The sequence below is a fragment of the Larus michahellis genome, chromosome 4 (assembly GCF_964199755.1).
Source record: "Larus michahellis chromosome 4, bLarMic1.1, whole genome shotgun sequence".
In the NCBI taxonomy this organism is placed as follows: domain Eukaryota; kingdom Metazoa; phylum Chordata; class Aves; order Charadriiformes; family Laridae; genus Larus; species Larus michahellis.
This window is the reverse complement of record NC_133899.1, coordinates 23,617,799-23,637,216: the sequence shown is the minus strand read 5'-3', so window position 1 is coordinate 23,637,216 and position 19,418 is coordinate 23,617,799. Positions and strand designations below refer to the sequence as shown.

At 44.8% G+C, this 19,418-nt stretch overlaps 1 pseudogene; it reads left to right on the top strand.

The window, feature by feature from the left end:
* The first annotated feature begins 586 nt into the window (after nucleotides 1–586).
* LOC141743058 (E3 ubiquitin-protein ligase RBBP6-like) lies at nucleotides 587–16,248 on the top strand (annotated as a pseudogene).
* The last annotated feature ends 3,170 nt before the right edge of the window (nucleotides 16,249–19,418 follow it).

The window sequence follows — 19,418 nt, the reverse complement described above, 5'->3', positions numbered from 1 at the left end:
TACATTGGCTTGCGGCCATAAACCGGGTGGTCATTGGCCCCTTTGGCTGACCTTTCGGTAGCTGCCCCAAGGAACACTCAGCCCCCCTGAGATGTCCCCTGCCTTCGCTGGCCCTGCGGTGCGGGCAGCCGGGCGCCACACTGCAGAGCCGGCTGCATCTCCCCCAGGCTGTCTTGGCTCGTCTGGCTGCCCGGAGGAGGGGATAGCGGGGGTGGCAGCCTGGGGGTGACAGGAGGGACCCCGCCGACCTGGGGGGTGACAGGACAGTGGCCGGTGACAGGCCAGGGGACACCAGGGACACCAGCAGCCAGGGGCAGTGACAGCCCTTTTGTCACAATGCGCTGGGTCCCCTGAGGCGTGGGGGTGGGGCGGTGGGCCGTTGCCCAGTGGCCGTAGTGACTGGCCAGGCCTGGCAACACTGTGTGGGAGAGAGGGAGCAGGGACAGAGCTCGGCTCAGCCCGCACCGCTTTCCCCGGCCCCTCGGCGGGCCCTTCTCTGCGCTGCCACCAGCCCAACCCAGCACAGAGGCCGCCACACTTGGTACCGCTGTGGACGCCGTGGCCCCTGGACCACCTGGCCACAACCATGTCGTGCATCCACTACAAGTTCGCTGCCAAGCTGGCGTATGACAGGGTCATCTTCAGCGGCCTGAACATCTGCCTGCGGGACCTCAAGCGCCAGATCATGGCCCGCGAGAAGCTGAAGGCGGCCACCAGCGACTTGCAGATCAGCAACGCCCAGACTGGAGCAGGTGCGTGGGGCGCAGCGCGGGGCCTCGGGGACCCCCCGTGGTGGCCGCGGCCTGCGGGAGCCATGCTGGGCTCTCTGCGGGTCGCCCCAGGTGGCCCGAGTCCAGCCGGGGCCCATGTCGTGGGCGTGGGGAGCACCAGGAGGGATGCGGGGCGGGGATGAAGCGGGGCGGGAAGCCATGATGAGATTCGGCCGCCATCGGGAGCTGTGACTTGTGCTGGGGGCCTCGCAGAGTAGGTAGAGGTACATTTTGGGAGTCCCGGATTTTTCTCGTAGTGTTGACTAAAACTGCGAAGAGCTTTTGAAAAAGGTTTAATTTGCTTGAAGGGCTTTGCTGCAGAAGGGTCTCTGAATTTGCCTTCAGTTGCTAATGAACTTCTAGCCTGACGAATGCCAGCAGGCTGAATGGCTGCCTGGCTGATGTCCCTTCTGTAACGGCTGGGTCTGTGTAAAGCAGAGCATTAAACCCAGAACGTTCGACGGCAATAAACTGTGATGGGCCCAGTTGTTGTCACCGGGAGAAAAAATGTTTTGAAATAGGCCAAACACGGAGATCCTGTTATGGCAGTTGAGAAACCGAAAGGAAAGTTTTAGGTGAAACATTGATGCTCATAAATATATTAGCCCCTGAAGTATTACTGTAATATACGTCATAGCATTTTTACAAAGTGTGTTTCTTTGTTTCCATGCGTAATCACAACTCAGTGAAGAAGTATGTGCTTCTTGAAAAGTCCTCTTAGTATGTTGAGACGATAACAGCGCGCTGTTACATATAGGATTTTGCATTTATAGCTGCAAAAGGATCCTCTGGAGTGCTGTGTAATTACAAATTAATATGCGTTCTTACAAATTGGCTGATTTTTTTTCTGTGTTTATGTTGTTCCAGAGTACACAGATGACAACGCCCTGATTGCTAAGAACTCGTCGGTAATTGTGAGAAGAATCCCTGTTGGAGGAGTTAAAGCTGCCGGCAAAACATCTGCCATGTGAGTGTCCATAAAGCATTGAATTCTTGGCTAGGGGTTTCAACGTGTGAACTTTTTTAATGGCTATTAGTTTACGGAGGCATTCTGCTTGTATCTCTCTCGTTAAAGCTGCAGTAAATGTTTGTCGTCGTGGGGCAGATGTTACCGTATCTGTCCCGAAGTAGGCTGACATTTTTAGGCCTGCTGGGAGATGGGGTTCCAACTCCATCAACGGTAACTTTTAAGAGGATTCTCCTGGGTTTGTCCTTGGGGTTGGCTCTTCTGAGACCCAAGTTGTAGATCCTGTTTCCTCTCCGTGGAGAGCTCCCTTATTATATGCGTTTGCTTTTATTGCTTTTATAGGAACGACAGATAGCCATTGTAGTGTAAACTCATAATTTGTTTCCATCTCAGAGGAGATGCCTTCAGGCACTCCCTAGTAATTCTGGACACGGCAGCCTTGTGCTTATAAACGTGGCCTTGCTTTGGGGGTGAATGTATGTATTGAAATATGTGTGCTTAGTGCTACCTTGTCAATGCATCCTCCGCTTCTGGCTGGATGGCACCCTCCCCGGGTATTGTCATGCTGCCCCAAAATGAGAGGGTAGATGCTGCTGGCATCAAAGATCAAACAAACACCCGTACGTGGGGATAAGGACAGACCAGCACTGCTGTGCTAATGTTGACAATTAACCAGGCAGGTGAGCTTTCTGTTCCTTCAGCTGGAAACATGGCAGAAACCACTGGTAGAGGGGCTGATGTTTGGGAATGATGAAAGTACGCTGCAATGGTGGAGAGGCCTTTCAAACATGCGTTACTTGCCTTGTAGTATGTTCTTCAAGGTAAATGGATGAAGAAACCACTGTATGGCCAAAGAAACGTGACTTTGGAGGGTTTTATTAGTTGCACTGAGTGCACCAAGAGAGAACAGTTTATGTATGCAAATGAATTTCCATATTCACTAGATTATTTAGAACATAATGTTATGATGTTCAGGTTTTGTGATCTGTTTTCACTGCTTTATGTTTGCTACGAGTGCTTTATTTAAAGTTCTGATCACCTTTATTTCTTTTTCTAGAGGCGGAACTGAGCCACTGAGTGGAACATCAAAAACGGTATGTAAAAACACAATCTCACCCTTTTTTCAACACCCTTAATTCTAAACAAGACATTCTAAGCAAATCCTAAACAAATAGCCTTGTGTTAATTCTGCGAACATTAACTTCATGTATTTTCCAGTAAAACACAGTATATATTGCAAATACAGTGTATCTTATTCAGCGTAGTAAAGACTGAGTAATGCCATCGCTTGCGCAGTTCGAATGTGAATATTGGTATTTGTGCCTCAAATGCATTGTATTTCATATTGAACATGCCAGGCTATTTCCTGTATGACTTTGTGTTGAACAGGTGATATATGATGGTTTTTAGATCATGCTGGTTCAAGGTTTGCACACTGATGTGCTACGTCTGTCTGTAGCTAGCCAATATGTATGTTTGTATGGGGGTGTGTGGGGTTTTTGTTTGTTGCAACAAAAAATGTTTAGAGCGTATTTTTTTCCCTTTTCCCATTGTATCACTTAGCTTTTGTTTTTAAGTACTTTTTTGCCTAATGCTTTTTGAAAATGTTTTCAAAAGCCACTGAGAAACCATTATTGCTGAACTTGGTACTGTTTCTTGCTTTTGACTCGGGGGCTCAACAAATACCGATCCCAACACATCCCATACGTTTTGAGGACAGTTCCGATTCCTTTTCATGTCCTTAAATACTTGGGTATTTGTTCCTAAAAACTGTACAATTGAAGTGATACTGTTTGAGCCAAGGCAGAGAGCATCGCCTGTCCCAGCAGGGCTGGGTGCTCTGTAGGAGGTGCCTTGGATCAAATGCCACCAGAAGTACACGTTCCAGCCCTGCCCGTAGACTGCAGTGACCCCTTGGTGTCACTGGGACCTGTTGATTGCTTTTCAGAATTGTAGCTGTGTTTCCTCTGGGGTTTTGCCTTTGGGCTTCTCTTGTGGCTGCTCATCTACTAACCCGTAAGAGCTGTTGTATGGTGAGATGGTAAGGAACGGAGGATGGTGAAGGGTCGGTGGCTCAAAGGCCCAGAAGGCGCTGCCTGGAGCCTGGGCTAGCACTTGTAGATGAGGACAGGCTGGGTTTTTCCTTGGCATGTCGGTACATCCAGACTTCTTTGGAAGGACGTGCTGCACTTGCCCCAGCGTCCCAAAGACAGTCTGCAATGCTCTGGGCAAACCCACTTGTTAAATGAGGGCATGGTTAGGAAGAACCGCTTAAGACAGGGAGGAAGTCTAATGTGTTGGGATTATTAACTTTGGGGGGCATGTATGTATTGAGCTGCCCGCCCTGTAAGGGGGCTTGTTCCCGTCCCCACTGCGCTCCTGTTGCCATGGCCCGTGTTCCAGCTGCAACTGCCGGTGCCTGGTGACGGGCACAACACAGCACTGCTCCCCTGCTCCCCACGCAGCCCTTTGCCCCTGCTCCTGACCCCTCAAACAACACACCCAGCCCTTCCTGGGGCCCAAAACCTCTCTGTGTGTGCTGACATTTAGGAGGCATCATGAAAGCCCTAAAGGAGAGGACACTTGTGCTGCCAGAGGTAGGGCCCCACTCCAGGGAGGTGGGCACCCCCACTGCCCGGGCAGGCTGGAGCAGGCACCGTGGGGATGGAGTGGGGTGGGCACCCTGCTCTGGGGAGCTCGGGGGGCCGGGAGCTTGGCTTGCCCTCTCCCCCCACCCCTGCAAGGCCAGGGGCTGGGAGAAGCCTTTCTGGGCTGCTCATGCTCTGCTGGGATCGGGCCTCCCTGCACCGGGGGACACATCCCCCGGGGAGCCCAGGGTCCCCTGGGCTGGTGCCGGAGGGATGCTCGCTGGGAGCAGCTGGGTGCTGCCCGGAGCCTGAGCTGGTGCCTCCGCTGCCCCTTTCCAGGCTGGAGCCCTGGGAGATGATCCCTGCCTGCGGAGCAGCACTGAGCCCAAAGGCTGCCTGCAAAGAGGAGGGAGCTTCTGGGTGCCCAGGCAGGCACGGGGCTGGGGTCTGGGTCTGGGGGGCTGGGGTCTGTGCCCAGGGTCCCCCTGCGGGGCAGGGAGCAGGGCCGCTCACCCCTGCCCGCTCTGGTGCATTTGTGCATAGCGTGGTGCATTTGTGGGTAAAATCCCTGTCACTTTTCTTAACTTCTGCCTGCAGTACCTTTTTGGATCCGGGTGTTTTCAGGGTTGGATGCTGCTTTCATTTCCCAAAGGTTAAGCCTTTCTTTAGTATACCCCCACTTTGAATTTACATTGGGAAAAGGGGCAGCATTTTTCTTGAGGTTTGAAAACGCTGTCAGTCTGCTGCTAAAATCTAGATCAGTAACCCAGGGAAATACTTGACTGGTAGTGGTCTAGGTCTGGATTTGGCACTTGGCTTGAATACGGTGTGAAACTGTGTGTTTCAAAATAGTCCTTGTAGTATAAAACTTACTGTGTGATGGTTTTAGTTTTTCATCGTTATTTGAAGTAGAACTGCTTTTTCTTCACTCGAGTGGTGTGAGGCATTACACTAACCCTGGATCACTGGATCCGATCACTCGAGTTGGAGTTACTTTAACTGACCCGGTGACCCCAGCACTTAATGTAGTGCATTTATGTAAGCCACATTTGTAGTATTTGATCTAATTCCGATGGGTTTTTATTTCTTGAAAAGCATTATTTTTCTTGTTGTTTGCTAGCATGTGTATAAACAGGAATCACATGTTCATAAATAAAGTTACCATTCTTTTCGCCTCGTGTGTTCCCTGCCATGTCTGCATTATATTTCTAAGTAGCATCTTACCACCAGCTAACAGAGGTGTCTCAAAAAAGCCCCCAAAAGACCAAAGGAGGGAGGGCAGAAGCCTCGCATCGCTCTTTACGTGACCTCTCTCTCACTGTAAATCAGCGCAGCCTCAGGTGCTTCTAGTGTTGGAGACACAATTAGCTTTAGTCTGGAATCTACCTCAGGTCTTGGTCAAAAGTGTGGGGATTTTGTTTTGTTTTGTTTGAAATACACATGTTTCTGGATGTATTTCAAAGCAGAACCTGGATCTTAGCGTGGTAGGAATAAATCACTGGAAAGCTTGCCAATTGTTGCTGTAGAGTAAAGCAGCAAACTTAACATTAGTTAAGATTGTTTTAAACAGGATGCACAAAAGCTTATTCTTTGGCTATTGCTTCATCACCTTGCTCTTACGTTAGCTGTCATTCCACGCTTGCAAATGTGTGCTGCTCTCCTGCTGTTACTACAGCCAAAGCACGGAAGGGGATCCTTTTAGTGTGGCTGTGTCAGTGACTGCAAGGATCTCTGTCGTAGTAAACCCCTTCATTTCAGGAATTTGAGCAGCTTATTCTTTTTCTAGACAAGGTGATGGGTTCTTTTTATTGGCTGATGTTTTGGATTGCTGTTTTTGTTTGGGCTTTGTGGGGTATGGCGAGCTTGGCATTTTTAACCTTCTTGAGCGGAGGGGCAGAGTTCATGTTCCAGGGCCGATGTGCAGGTGCTTTATTTTGACAGGCAGCTACACTCTGTTCCTAGAAGCATAACCATGTGCCTGTATCAATGATGGGAAATTAACCATTAGTTTACAAACTACGCTGAAGATAAGTTTCCCGCAGTGATGGGTCCTTCTCAAATAAATAGTTTTTTAAAAACCTTTTCAGCTGAAAATTGACAGCCGCCTTACCCCTTCGACTTTCAAGCAGTTGTGAGCATTTGACAAGGGTCCCTCTCTGAGGTATTCGGGAGCAAGCAGTTCATCTCAAGCCAGTTCGATTCATTTAGTTTCTTCTCATTAACCACACGGGCACTCCTAAGCTCTCATAGTTTTGGACTTTGTTTTGGACAAAGACAAATTACACCGGGTTTGAAACGCCTCTTTCAGTGACGCCCAGAGGATATAGTGTTACTCTCAGACTAGAGTAGAGGTGAACTATCGCTGTGTTTTGACTGTGGAACTTGAATATGTGTTTCGTGTTTTGTGAACAGATTGATGACTCTCCTGCACCTCTTTCTCTGGCCCAGCTTGTGAAGGTAAATATATGTATATATATATAATCTTGTCAAATACTTACCCCTACTCCCTCCCCAAAGAAATCGTTTGCTTTGTATTTTTAACTCTTATGCTGTGGTCTATAGCTGGATAGCTGTTGTAATGTGAACAAAACCTTAATTTAATTTTTAATAACTTAAAGTATTTATTTTAACTTTACAATGCGTGTGTATTTTGATACTATCCTGTAAAGAGCAGTTCCCAGCTTGGGCAGAGAGAAGGGGAGTACCTTATCAGCCTCAACGTAACGTTGCAGGATTACTCATCTTCAAGAGACAAAAAAGAAGCCCTTCAGACGCTGTTTACCATTTTTCATACATCTCGTTAATTTTGTGTTGGAAACGAAAACATTTTTTACAGAAGAATGGAATTGGCTGCAAGGTGTGGACATTTCAGGGGGCTTTGCCACAGCCAAAATAGAAGCGTTTCTGTAACGCGGACACTTGCATGGCTATTTCTGAATTGCCGGTCATTACAGTTACAGATCCATTCTTTGAGAGCTGCACAACTTCATAAATTGTAGTGCACCTACAGTGAGCAACACAACCTAATTTGTTTGCACGCAGACTGTGTAAATTCTGAAAAAGCGCCTAATCATTTATTGGAATCTACCAATGTGTATGTGTGGCGTATTAGCAGATGTGACCTCTGAAACTGTTGTAATACCGTGTTTTGCTCTGGAACTGCTTGCATTTTTTGCTCAACAATGCGTAACTTTGTCTGGGAAAGCCCTAGCAATTGCACCTTGTGAAAAGGCGTAGTGCTAGCCAATTAAAACACTAGTCTTTAAAGTTACAAAGATTATAATAAAGGCGGGAGTTCATTTCCAAGAAAGAGGAATCTTTTCCCGCTGGGAGCTTCTTCCCTCTCTCACTGCAGTGTGAGACACGTTTCCTAATGTGTACATTTGTGGGGGGGAATAAAGAAAAACAGAAAGAGTTTGGAAGGTATCCACCAAAAGACAGTGGTCTCCATCAGTGCTGTCCCTAAACGTGTCCTGTCTGTGAAGTTCTGGAACCTCACGTGAAGTTTTACTCTAAAATGTGAAAAACTGTCCAAGTGGGGTACGCTTTTAGGCTTTTGAGAGAATTTAAGTATTTCAGAAAAATACAGCAGCTCAAACCTGTTACTTTCTCTGACCTCTTTAGTGCAGACTGGCTTAGCATGGAGGCAATGTGTTATCAAGCTTCTGGTTTGTGATTACGACGTATTAAATGCTGTATTTCAATTTTGGTCTATTCCTAGTAATGTTTTGTGGGTTTTGGACGTGCTTTGTAAACCGTTTGGGTTCCAACAAATGAGTGAAGCGTCTGTAAAGTTTTCTGTAAATGTTAATGGAAATGATTTCAGAGATGTCCCTCTGGATTATGTTACTGTTGAGAAAACACTATGTCTAAGAAACAACCATTTAATAAAATGTAGAAACTAGTTTGTTGCTTTTGTGAATGAATGCATATAAAGCCAAAGCCATGAGGGGCTGATCTGAAGGATGGGTACCTGAAGGTCCAAATCATTGACAGTCACTCCCTTAGACCCGGCTTGTAACTGGGCTTGTGTGTAATAAAAGCGTTTTAAGAAATGCTGCTTAAAGAAATCCAGCGGGCTTCCATAATTTGAAGATCTAGCGGTGCACAAGGCTTATATGACAATTTGTATGTTAAAAGGACACAGTCAACTGGAAAAAACCTGCAGGTTTTCCTTACTGTAGTTAAATCACTTAATATGAAGAAGTTAGTAGGGGGAGTCCAAACACGTGGTTTGGACTGCCGAGAGCACATGATGGCCAAACTTCTACTGCAAAGAGTCTGTTGTCTTGCTGAGGGATTATAAAAAGCTTGATTCCTTTTAACACTTCTGTGTCTGAAGCTGAATTTCAGCAAGCAGAAAGAGCTTCCCCGACTCTTGAGTTGAGTGTCCTTTTAACGCTGCAGAGCGTAAATACTGATAGTTGCATACATCTTTCTCCAGTAAACGTACAGTGGCTATCTCCTCCTTCCAGTAGTCTGGAGCTTAAAAATCAGTTGAAGAGTACTGGGTAGCGTCATTTTTTCTACACATGGCTTCAGTCCGCTTGGAAGAAAACTGGATTGGTTACACGAGTCTTGATGTGAAGTGCAAACAGAGCCTAAGGTTTTGAGTGCCCAAGAAGTTAACGGGCACATAAACGTCATGTGATGGCGTAAGGAGTGCCCAGAACACCTTCAGGACAACAGTATTTTCTATAAGCAGCTGTTTTCATGCAGCCCCAGCTAGCGTTGTGCTGCTCTTTACAGGATGGGGTGAGTGGTCTCGTCTCTGGCTGCGTGGGCGCAAATGTGTTTCTAATGCGTGTGTCAAATGCTTACCTCTTAAACAGACCGACAATCTGGCTGCAGCCAATGCTTCCGAAGAAGACAAAATAAAAGCTATGATGATGCAGTCTTGCCGTGAATACAATCCAATCAAGTAAGTGTCGATAACGTCAAATCTGTTCTTTGAAGATTGTGGACAAATTGTAGAGATGTTTGTTTTAACAAGAGAGACACATGCATACCTTTTTCTCCTTTTCTCAAAAACCCTTTAGTTACATGACCAAACCCTGGGATACGCCTCCACCATCCTATATATGCTTTCGTTGCGGAAAACCTGGCCACTACATAAAGAACTGCCCAACGAATGGGGTAAGAGTGCAGGGGACTTCTGGTGTTACTTCGCTTTTCCTTTTTCACGTGGCAATTACATAACAAATACAAGAACACTCAGATTAGGCATTGTTTCTCGTGGGGTGAAATCCAGAGGTTATAGGGCAATGTTGCAAACCCCTTCAAAATTCAAGGGAAACCTGGAATTTAAAAGGTAAAATGTTCTTTTTTCTTGGTCGTAGCTATTAAATATGTCCATAGATCTTTCTCTGTGAACTGTCATGCGTATTTTTATGTATTTCAATACTATTAAAAATCTTTCTGGTTTTAACGCTTTTTAATGACAGTTCACAGTGTTTAGAATTCCGTATAAAAGGAAGATGTTTCTCTTGACCCCACCTATTGAATATTTGCGTGTTTTAATGACACAAGTCTCTGGTTGAGTATTCATGCCATCTAACTTTAGTCGCCGAATGCATATGCAACCTTCGTACATATCGATGGTGAACTAAGTTTCTCCAGTGACTGGTTCAGAGCCCTGAATGGGGCTCTCCCTCTGCATTGCGCTGTGGAGGAGGAGTGGGTTTGTGCCTCTCCTCTGAGTGGATGGTGAGCTAAGCCATATGTAATCCTTGCGGAAGCTGAAGTTTAGCAAAAGAATGTCCACGGAGTTCAAAATGCTGCTCAAGTCCTTGAAACATCCTGGCTATATTTCTGTAGGAAAATAAGTATTTTTGGTCGAGTAACCCTTAGGCTAGGTAGAAGGAGAGAATTAAGGGCTTTTGCTGCTTAAATTAATCATCAAAGTGTCATTTTAAGTGTGGGTCTTAAGATGAGCTATGTCTGCATTCCTTTTCTTAACAGGACAAAAATGTTGAGCCTGTTGCCAGAATTAAGAAAAGCACGGGCATTCCAAGGAGTTTCATGATGGAGGTGAAAGATCCCAATACAAAGGGTGCTATGCTGACAAAGAGCGGAACATATGCAATACCAATTATTAACGCGTAAGTATGGAACTAATTGGGCTGACCAAAAGGTGAAGGAGAGAAACCATGCGTAAATGTCTGAGTGGCAATGCAGCCAAGTTGGCCGGCATCTGTAACCACGGGGGAGGAAGCATTGTCATTGTATGTTAACCTCAAAATCCGTGATGCTTTCTCGTATTAAAATAGGGCGGTCCTACTGTTCATGCCCCGGGAACTCCAGAGCTTGGAAAAGTTTTCCTGTACCCATTGTTAAATTTTTCCTTCCTCACCCGGCCCTCCAGGGAAGCTTATGCTAGCGGAAAGAAGGAGAAGCCTCCCTTCTTACCAGCGGAGCCGTCCTCCTCCTCCTCCTCCTCCGAAGACCCTGTTCCAGATGAGTTGTTATGTCTCATTTGTAAAGAGATAATGACTGATGCGGCCGTTATTCCCTGCTGTGGAAACAGTTATTGTGATGAATGTAAGTGTTACTCCCCGGTTCGTTCACTCCAAACACCACATCTGATTTTCTGAAAGCAGAAACAGGAGATGACAAAATGTCTTTGTTACCAGTTCTATTCCATACTTGAGTGTCCACTGAATAGGAAAGGACTCTTCTCGTATAAAGGAAAAAAAAAGGCAGAAAGCTTTTTTCCTTTTTTACGTATCTTGTTAAATCCTCTTTACATGCGGAAGGACAAGCATTAGAAGAGTGCACAGCTGCGCAGGTGATTACAGTATTAGATATTGAATGCATTTAGTTTTTCTCACAGCCCTTTCCCTCACACAAAATGGTATAGCCAACTCTGGTCGGCTCAGTATAGCCAACCTTACTGTGGTCTGCCACAAACCAATAGTTAGGCATTTAATCCACATTCTTCTCCACGGGAGAGCTGGTTAAAACCTTTGCAACTCAGTCCTTCTGATGTTCTTTTGAGGTGCGTTTTATTCATTAACCTGGAGGGTGGTGACTTCTCACTGTACTAGAGAGTGGAAAAAAGGACAGTCAAAACATCCAGACGCAGCCGTCTTCAAATGTTACGTTAGTGAAATATCAAAACCGCACAGTTATTTGCTGCATCCTAGAAATGATTTCCATGGTTGAACATCTATAGCTTCATGCTCTCAATTCAAGACCATATTCACTCATTAATCATATATCTCTTTTTATGATTGATTGGAGCCTCCAAAATTTCCTTTTGTTGGCTAAACCTACTTTGATGATTCTAATTACGCACAGGCATTAGAACAACATTGCTGGAGTCTGAGGAACACACATGCCCAACGTGTCATCAGACAGACGTTTCCCCTGATGCTTTAATTGCCAACATGTTCCTACGCAAGGTAACAGGATGACTTTTACGTAAACTGTAAGACAAGTCTATTTGTAAAAAGCCAAAAGGGAAGAAAATATTAGTTTACATCTCCTCAAAACCTGCTAAATTAAATCGGCTACATTTACTTTTCAAATCCATTATCTGTTGCTGGAGAAGCTGACAACTCTTTAGAGACAGTGGGGCAAATTCAGGTCGCGCTTTTGTTTAACGTGATTGCCTTACTGTCAAATTCGGTGTTAACACTGAAGTATTTTAGATACAGGTACTCTGAGTGACCAGTTGTTACTCTCAGTGTTTAAGGCGATGTGTGCATGTATTTGTGTGTTGATTCATTTTAGGATTGACAGCATTTACAGGACTACACAAGTAATTTTACTCTGTGGAGGCTTTTGTTCATGTATCTACTGAAGTTTCATATTACCTTGTGGTAAATGTTTTTCTGCCTCTAGGCTGTGAACAGCTTCAGCAATGGAAGTGGCTACACAAAAGGGCTCCACCAGACGATTCAGCAGCAGCAGCAGCCGCCACCACCTCCACCAGCACTCATGACTATGACTGTTGCACCTCCTGGACCTTTGCAGTAAGTAAATCTGTAGATCAACATGAACATAAAAGACACCAGGATGCCAAAGTTAGATTCTTCTCCTTGAGCTGCGCTGACAGCCATTTATGTCTCATTAGTGACAGTTTCAGATAACTGCGGAAGTTCTGTTTAGTGAAAGTCCTCACTTTGAAAGAGGACACTTTGAAAAGTCGGAAGTGTGCCTCCTGCAAGAATGTTCTCAGAAGTATTGCTTGTTTGGGTCCCGTATCAGTCATTCCGTACAGGCTTAGCCTGAGAGAGGAACGCTTTTTCCCCAGGAGCCCTTTCATTTGAAGGGGCTAGCAATTCCTAAAGAAACCATTTTGTTATGGCAAACCTTCTTGAGTGGGTTAATTTCTCTTTAGTACCGAGGAAATAATATTGCCATGAAAAGTGTAAAAGCACAATCCTGGGTAAAATAGGCCAGGTGTTTTCACAGTACTTCTTTCTACAGTATTTCTATAATCAATATTATGATAAGTCAGAGTCATCCTCAGTAATACACAGCATAGTCAGTGACGCGTACAGATTGGATAATAAACACTGAAACACTGTAAATGTGAAATATTTACAGACATGACAGTAGCCCTTCAAAAGACTGTTTGAACAATAAAAATTTGGGGGTTTTTTTTGTAGCAATGCTGATAGTGTTATACCTCCTGCTGCTCTGGTGACTGCTGCTGAACCTTCTGCATCTCCCTGGCTGTCGGTCAGCAGTTTGTTGAAAGAGAAGGTAAGTTGTATTTCAACATATGCAGTGATTCTTGCATTTAGTAGAGCTTCTTTTCCAACCGTCTGCATTTACTCACAAGGCCTGTCAGGTTCCTGTACGAAGACAACCAGCATTACCAAGTCTTCCGGGCCCCCAAGGACAATCAGTGCCCACAACTGGTAAGTAACTATAACTTCAGAAATTCTGTAAAGAAATGGCCTTCAGATACACTGAATGGGATTTTTCTCTTTGTCCTCTCCCGACTCCAAAAGGTCGTCATCCAACGAGAGCCAGTACACCTCGCTCAGCAGGTGGCAGACCAGGCTGGGAACTGTAAGTATTCCACAGCAATTCAATCTATTACTGCTTGTAACGAGGCCATAACACGTACCTTATACAACAGCTGATTTACAATGAAGAAAGAATGCACAGATAGCTGTGGAGAATACAAGTGGTAATTATTGTTTAAACGGCTTAATTTGAATTGGCTTTGACGGAGGGAGTCTGTGCTTGCGGTGAGATTATTTAACATAAAACCCCGGTACATGATTGAAAAGAGGACTCTGAGAAACGACGTTTTTTTGAGGACACTATAGTTACATATAAAAATGAAACAGAATCAAAGGATCGGATGGAAAGCCACCCTTTTGATTGCTGGCTGAACAGAGCTGAAAAAATTGATTTCCTGATAGCAACCAGACTCCAACATTCTCTTTTTTTTTTTTTTGGCAACTTAGTTGATACTGATTGAGCACATGATTGGAAAAGTCAGTGCTGTTAGTTTCTGACAATTTTGAATTTCTTCAATATAGTCATCTCCAACAGCCAAGCTGCTTTCTCTCAGAGGGAGAGAGAGGAGCCTGCCTTATCTATTGTCGCAGTGTCAAGCTCGTCCTTCCTTTTGGTATAAATTTGTTCTAGGTAGATTGTAAGGGTGCATTGTGTTTCTAAAATCTTAAGATAAATAAATAACAGAAACCAGGATCCATCCCACAGATTGTCTGAAATCTGAAATTCAGTAAGGAAGAAAATAACAGTTCAGGGACAAGAACAGGCCAAATATGTCATCAACAACGTGGGAAGCATTAAGCGTATCAAGGAGTGGCAGAGGAGCGGTGGGCACTCGGCACACGGGAGATGGGAGTCTCTTTTCAGCATGGGCAGCCTCCATGCACAGTTGCAAAGCTGAGTATGAGGAGAGAAGACTGAGGGACGTGCCGGGGATGAGGATGTGGAGGGCAAGTGTGAAGACCAAGAAATGAGTGTCATCTCAAATGAACAGAAAGCAGGGAGAAAAATGCTCGCCACCACGCTCCCGCTTTGTTCTCTTTCCTCTTTAAAATCAGGGCAGAGTCCGTAAGGGAGAAGCAGATTGTGTAGAAGAATGAGGAGGAGTTCCACTCCATCCTTCTGTCATTGGATGGACTGGATGATTCAAGGGATTAGCAGCGATGGGGGTTTCATATGTAGGGTACTAGCTCACATACGGCAGAGGCTACAGCAGACGGATCGTTAGAATTGGGCAGCAGTTGTTAAGGAGCAGGTGTGTCTCTTCCTAAAGGGGAGGAATGATGCTAATGAACATATGCAGAATAATGTGAAATGGTTCTTTAAAAACTAATAAAAGCAAAACTTGTGAAGAAAAAGCTCAGGGTAGCTCATGTCTTCTGTCCCCAAAAATCACATGGGCAGGAGTCTGAACAGCTCTGTTAGTAACGCTGCCAGTAGCTTTCCTAGAGTAATGGCAATGGGTTGTAGTACTAGAGGCTGAGTTCAGAAGCCGTCACTATCCTTGGTTAGAGCTATGATGTGGAAAATTTTGCTAGGCCATGTGGCTAGAAGTGTCCTGTATGTAGAATTGCTGTACAATCCGTATTTTGCTGTATTTTGCATCCTGTACAAATTGCCAAATCAGTAGTGAAGTTAAATGGACTGAGCGGGCATTTTAAAATGGAGCTTTACTGTCTTCAGGCTGAATCGTGTCTTCTTGATGTTTGATAGTGCACTGTAGCCATTAAGACTTGCTCTTTTTGCGTCTTACTGCACCAAAAAGGGTTTGCACTGCATGTCGTGCCTGAGTAGTGAAACACGTGTGCCTTTGCGGACCAGCAGAAGCCAGTATAGACCACCTTCAGTCAATCAAGAGCTGTGGCAGTTCATGTGACAGAAATGGTGGATATAAACTTACCCTTCCTCTATGCTTTTACACTATCAAAGCAGCAGGTGTTCTCTCTTGTAAGCAGAAACTTTTACATGTTATCACGTCCTCCAATTTGCAGTAGCGTTATGTCAGCAGCTGAAAGCAGCTTTGACATAAGCATATGGAGAGGGGAAAAACCCCCAAACAACTAATTTTGGGAGGAAAAAAATCAACCAGGAGAGTGACTGTTTTGAATTAACTTCATTTATGGTTTTTGTGTTGTTTTTTTTTCTAAGGTCCAAGTCTCCCTATAGTGCTTCATTTTACTCTAGAAGTTCGTGTACCCACTCCAAGTCAAGATCAGGTTCTTCCCGCTCTGGCTCCTACTCTCGATCATTTAGGCGTTCCCCTTCTCGTTCCTTCTCGCGATCACCACCCTATCCAAGAAGAGGCAAAGGGAAGAGTCGTAACTATCGCTCTAGGTCAAGGTCTCCAGCGTTTCGAGGCCAGTCTCCCACTAAACGGACTATACCTCGAGGGGATGGAGAAAGGCAGTACTTTAAGAGATACCGAGAAGTTCCCCCGTATGATATGAAAGCTTACCATGGCAGATCTGTTGACCTCAGAGGTCGCTTTGAAAAGGAGAGATACAGAGAATGGGAACGGAACTATAGAGAATGGTACGAAAAGTTTTACAAGGGCTTTGCTGCTGGCGCTCAACCTCGACCAGCAGTAAATAGAGAGAGCATTTCTCCAGATAGGTCTGGTCCACCTGGGACCAGACGAGAGAATTTGCCATATGCTCGGGGACGCAGGGAAGACTCTCCTGGTGGGCAAAGCCACAGAAGTCATAATAGAGATGGACGTGACCCTGAAAAACCTTCTGGAAGAGAGCGCCACGGCATGAAAGATCCACCACAATCAAATGAGAAGGACATGGAATATCCGCTGGAAGATGGCAAAGGAAATGAATGTAAAAAACACCAGAAGAGAAGAAAAGGGGATGAGAATAAAGGCTTTCCCAATGCTGAGTTTGGGACAAAACTCAAACACAAGAAGAAAAAAATCGAAGAAGAGCAAAGAGAAGGATGACTAAAAAGTGAAATCTGTCACTCCATGGAACGACAGATAATGAAAAAAAGACTGAATTCTTAAGTCATCTGTATCAAATTTTCTTAAAATGTGAACGAATTCAAGTGTTGCAAGTAACGGCATGAAGGCGACTGTGCTGCCCTTGAAATATTGCAGCTGGATCTTTACATTGGAGCTTTATAGAAGTGAACATTTTGTTCAGAATTGTGAGTTGTGACAATGCAACGTGAAAGGTTTTGCTGGGGCATCTTAGTTTTAACCACCGTTCATTACTTTGGGTGGAGTTTCAGGTACTGTGAACATCTTCATGGTTGAGTATGCTTTTTAATTGCCTGCCAGAAGCAGCTGTTACAACCGATTATGAAATATCAGCAGAATGATTTGCAGAATACGCAGAGCCCTGATACGTCACTTTTTGATTACAATAAAATGTTTTCAGTAAACCGTCCAACGTGGTGAGATTTCCAGTGACAGTGGGAGATTAGCCGAGAAAAGACTAGCGACAGAAAAACGCCAGCAGTAAAAGCTTGCTGGTAGCTTACATGTGTGCAAAATAACACAGCAACGCATTTGGTTTTGAAAAGACTGGTAGGACTTTAAATCTTTTGAACGGATGCAACGTGGGGAGGTATTGCTGAGAGGTGCACGTTTTTCACGTGCCAAGTGGACTTGGTTTTATATTGTAAAAGGTAGCATATGGCCCCAAACATACAGCCAGTATTAACAGCTGGGACTGACTGTTTTAAAATACTGTTACGTGTGAAGCTGTCACATTTCAACATTGTTCTAGTTTGTTTAGAAAGCTGTTGTCATTTGCCAGCAAACATTTACACACATGCTTTAAGATGCCCTGTAATCTGTATTTCCTCTCATAACTCTGCTGATCCCCAGGATGCTTGTGTTTTTGAAACAGAACCTTCAGTAGTAGCATTTTCACATGGTGGTGCCATGACACAGACCTAACCCTTCCATTAATAGTGGGGTTCAGCAGATGAGTTTGGCAGAAGAAGAAAGCCCACTAGAAAGTCAGGCTTCTGCTTTAAACTGCTTTGAACAGTGACAATCTAGAAGGCATACATTTAATTAGCGGGATCTTTTTAAGACAGACGTAATTTAAAAAAAAAAAAAAAAAAAAAAAAGAAGTGGCAGTGGTGGGTGTTGCTCCACTGCCAGAAAGCCAGCACGGTAGGAAATACTTCTCGTTGTGCATTAAGGGCATAACATCACGGTAACGGTTGCATTCAGTAGGGAAAGCCCTTGACTGTTTGGCTGTTGGGATTTGCCCCAAAGGAGTTCTGTTTGGAAGTACGATAAATTAAAGCAGCATTTTAGGGCTTCCCATTCGCAGAGACTATTTTGTTCAAAAAGTGTCATAGTTTATAGGTACTGTTACTGGGGTATTTAGGACTATACAGGAATAGTGAATAGTAAATAGTAAATAGTACTAGGGATAATCCATCTTGCTTTGCAGTGGGGGTGACTATCACATTTTAAATATTGGGTTAGAGACTGGGCATCCTCTACTTCTCAGGGTTAAAACAAGAACAAACCAGAATTAGTCCTGGATTTCAGTTCCTGTAGTTTGTGCCTTCTCGTGTCAAGGCGTTCCTGGTGGATTTCAGGTGTTTTCTGCACAAGGCAAAGCAGGCTTTCCAGTTCAGCGACTCAAATTTTGACTTCCCAGAATCAAAAAGCACCGGTCCATCCTAGTTGTTCAGCGTGCTCACCCGGCATTTCCTATGTGTGCTCCAGGGAACTCGTATCACCAAAGCCAATTCCAGATGTGTGAGAATTTCAGGCAGCTCCGACTCTCCCTTTGCATGGTCTGTGCTCGTGATGATGAGGCCACTGAAAACCGAAGACTTCTTTCTCACCAGTCCCTGTGAACATACTTTGGCCTAATGAGAGACTGAAAATTTAGGACTCGGTGAAATGGGATTCTTATAAGAGTTGGAATGTGTGAAGTATGCCTTATTATCAAGGTTCAGAATACTTAGTAATTGCATGGAAGTAAAATTTTGGACGTTTCTTTATGGAATAGCTCCATAAAACCAGGCAGAATCCCCTATTGTTATATCACCTTGTGCCGAAAAAGCTGTAGCCGAAGCCTGTCAAGCTCAGTTAAACTCTCCTCTCTTTTCAGAGCACTGTAGCAGCATTCCAGGTGATTTTTCAGTCTCCTGTGAATTTAGTTTACTCTGCATGTGGAGTTTCTTATGATTACTTTTTTCCAGGCTTTCTGAGCTGCAGAACACCTGGAATGCAGCTATGCTCCGGCCTGAGTAGTTAATTTTTACTACATGCGTGTTTAGAAGTCTCCCGACCGAATTTCTGAAGTTCTTAGGCAGTGCCGACAGTAGTGTGAAGGGAGGTATGCGAACAGGACGCTCTGGGTGAGGGTAAATGCTGGAACACGTCTGACTCCAGGCGGTGAAATACAGTTCAGGTGGTGAAACCGCAGTGAAGGAAAGCACGCTTACAGAGAGTTCAGGTGGTGAAACCACAGTGAAGGAAAGCACGCTTACAGAGCAAAATCAGTTTGGACTGTTGTTCAGACATAAGAAACAGATGTTGACTCAGTGACTAAATTTAGTATGTTCCTTCTGGAACAATACTGCTTGGTCATCTGCTAGAGGTTAAGTGTGGTCCGTTCCATGGAAATGATCACAGATCCCACGGTCTCTCTTCAGAAAACCCTTGGACTAAGATACCTCATCTCCCCTCTTCAGGTGAGGCGGAACGGGTCTGAGCGGTTTGAACACACCGACATGTGGCAACTCTTCAGCTGGAAAAGCTCAGGCAGAGACGTAGGTGGTTGGAAAATCTAAGTGGAAATGACCAAACAGAAAGCTCCCCAAAGTGGGTGACAGACTCGGCGGTTATCATCCACAGCTCTGAAAAAAAGAACTGTGTGAAGAAGACAAAGGCATAAGGCACAGGATAATGTCGTGCATGGCTAGAGGTAAAATCAAGAAACCTAGGACACGAAATGAATTTTAGTTGGAGCCCCTAATAATTGTTTTGCATTTTAAAAGTAAAGGCCAGGAAGTAAAAGCTTATATCTATTGCCTAACGAGAGAGAAGAAATAACGGTTGGAACAGTAGCGGCAAATACATTTTTCCTTAGTCTTCACCAGAAAAGGTTGATTGTAACCAGCTTCAGGGAAATT